The 3,153-nt window shown below is 38.1% G+C and overlaps 1 pseudogene; it reads right to left on the bottom strand.

The window, feature by feature from the left end:
• Positions 1-202: 202 nt before the first annotated feature.
• Positions 203-1,436, bottom strand: LOC120163032 (annotated as a pseudogene).
• Between the last annotated feature and the right edge of the window lie 1,717 nt (positions 1,437-3,153).

The following is a 3,153-nucleotide window of genomic DNA, read 5'->3' as shown; positions in this document are numbered from 1 at the left end:
GAAAATCTCTTGGAAATTAAAATAAGCGTCTTTTTCTATTATATTTTTGAATAACTATTTTTAAGTTGATTTAATTGATGAAAAAAAGAAATAAAAAGTACACAAATCCATATTGTAAAATAATTCTAATTTCATTCGAAGACTTTCATCAAAATATTTATAATTATTAAAATAAATATCCGGATAAAATGATTGTTTAGCACTATCCCATTTTGTCCATAAATACCTTTGCTTTTCTATAAATTTGATTTAAATATTCCCTAAACCTAACCAAATCGAGTTTAACGTTTTGTTCCTTCAAATATATACTCATAACATCGGACGACCAATTTCCCCGTTGAAAACTACCCGGATCTTTAATCACCATGTCATCCTGGTCATACTTCTCCACCAAGCTACTCTCTTTTACATTGATCTTATATTCAATGTACTCTATCCCCATTGCCCTAGCCGGTTCACCGTAGCACATCTTCCCCACCCAATTCGTCCCTAACGGCATCACTTGCATGAACAACGACCCCGGCCGGAGAAACAATGGGTGTGTCAGAGCCGCTCCGTGAATACCAATCATTGCATGACTTGAATTTAACAATGCAAAAATTTGTTGTAACGGAGTCATACCTGTTGGTTGAAACAAAACGACGTCAAAACCAACTTCTTTTATTATTTGGATTACTTCGTCTTGGTTTAAGATTTCTCGTCCGATGCCTCTCGGTCGGCTTAGAAACGCGAGTCGAGGTCGAGAGCCGTGTTTTCGAGGATGGTTAAAGGTGGAGTATGCGTGGTGAGTAAATGCCTCGTCTAGGACGGCATGGAATTGAAGTAATGTTTGTGAGGGGTTTGGCATTAGTGTCATGAAACATATGATATGAGGCCAAGAGTGGCGGAAGGGAAACAGTGAGTGGAAGTATCATTGTCGAGGTTTACTATTGGGTGTGAGGTGAATACATGGAGCAAATTCTTGTACCTGTTAATCCACCAATCACGAGCCTTGGAGACCACAAGGATGACGCCTTGGTTTTTGTAGAGGGAATCGATGGTGAGGAAGAGTGGGATAAAGCCGTCATTGAAATCATGGAAAACGTTTCCCGTGTACCCTCCCGCGGCGAAAACAATGGCCGGAGAATTATGTCGGACATCACATTTTGGGGTTGATGGGGCTGAAGTGATACTTAGTGGTTTGATTCTTTTCATCGGAAAACTCTCCCATTTCCTTGGGTAGGGCTTGATTTTTTCTACAATGGATCTTGAGCCAGATACGGTGGGGTTTATGAGAAAGAACGAAGAGGTGACGGGGTCCACGATGGTTGCGCCGTTGATTGAGCAAAGATCATATTCTTTATGAGAGCGGTCGCAGCTGATCATTTGTTTCGCCGCAACATGCTCTTCTCCACGGCGGTCTTCACCTAAAGTCGGCCTCCATATTTTACCTTGGAAAAGAAAATAAAAATAATATTCATTTTGTCAACATATTTCCAACTTTATTCCACGTTATTCAAGACGTAAGAAAGTCCAAAAATCAACAGTTTTTTTAAGTTCTAAATTTAATCATAACTCGGGGATTCTAAGAAAAGAAATGTAGTGTTCCTAGTAGATTTAAAACTCATGATCTAAGAAAATATAAGGGAATAAAGATGAACATCTTAATCAACCAGTCAAAAATATTTATTTAGTGTAGACACTCATTTTCGTCCATTTTTTATTTTTTTATTATATATATATATCTATATATATATTATTTACTTTGCAAACGGTCTTTGAAAATACTTATAATATACATAATTTTTGAAAACATTTTGAAAATGTACATAATATATAGTTTTAAAAATATTTTTTGAAAACTACATAGTATATAGTTTTTAAAACATTTTAGAAAATATATATAATATATAGTTTTTTAAAATCATTTTTGAAAACTTATATAATATATAGTTTTGAATTTTTTTAAAACATTTAAATATTATATAATTTTTGAAAAATATTTTAAAAATATATATAATATATAATTTTTAAACCGTTTCTGAAAATATATATTATAAAGTTTTTAAAACGTTTTTAAAAACATGTATAATATATAGTTTTTAAAAGCATTTTGGAAATTTATATATTACATATTTTTGAATATATATATATATATAGTATTATTATTATTTTTATTTTATTTTATTTCTTATTATTATTTATGCTTTTTGTAGGGTCCAAGTCAAAGATTTGTTTTGGGTCCAATATGGTCCAAGTCCGGTCCAAACACTGGGCCTGAACCAGCCCAGCAGAAGATACGGTTCAGGGTCTGGAAACCCTAGTCATACATGTCACAGGCGGCGCACAAGGGGGGCAACCAAACGTCAAGCCCGAACCGACCGGCCGGGAAAATCGGGACTGCACCATCCCGAGAATCCCGACCACGTGAACGTTGAGGGGAACGACCTCGTTATCATCGGAAACAGCCTTCACCGAGGGGTTATAAATACCCCGGTGAGGCCATGCGAAAGGGGGGACACCGAGGTACCACCACACCGACCACCAGAAACGAGAACGACCGGTCAGCAGTAAACCACAACAGACCATCCTCAACAAGACCCAAACGGAGAACCCACAGAAAGATCACGTACAACAAGAAATCCAAACAAAACATTCAAAGCCAACCAACAAGCAAGGTCGAGACAACCAGAAACCATCATCGAGAGAGAACATTTCAGTACCAAAACACGCAAAGCCGAAACAACAAATAACAGAACCATCGGTCACTACCCACACAGACGAAACTGAGAACAAACGAAACCATACACAACAAAAATATAAAACCAAAGGCCGAAGCCTCACAGTAGAAAAATCCAAGAAAACCTATACAGTAAGCAAGACAAAAGGAAAAACCAGCAGTCACTGTGAAACGGTGAAATAACGACGAAAATGTAAAGCCTTTCGCCTTAGATTTACTCCGATCTAGTGGCTCTTTGGCGGTTTTGAGGATAGATTCGGCTTTGGGGTGACGATAGGATGCTTCTAGGTGAGTGTGGGTTTCTCGGCCGCCACAAGCGGCAGCCGGAGCGACGGCGGTGCGGCTGAGTGGGCCACCAGACGGTGGTCGGATATCGCCCGAGGAAGGGCTGGTTCAGAGCCTTCTCTCGTTTGAGAGAGAGATGAATCTGTGAG

The sequence above is a fragment of the Hibiscus syriacus genome, unplaced genomic scaffold, assembly GCF_006381635.1.
Source record: "Hibiscus syriacus cultivar Baekdansim isolate YM2019G1 unplaced genomic scaffold, ASM638163v2 tig00111427_pilon, whole genome shotgun sequence".
Lineage (NCBI taxonomy): Eukaryota > Viridiplantae > Streptophyta > Magnoliopsida > Malvales > Malvaceae > Hibiscus > Hibiscus syriacus.
This window is presented reverse-complemented; position numbering and strand designations above follow the sequence as displayed.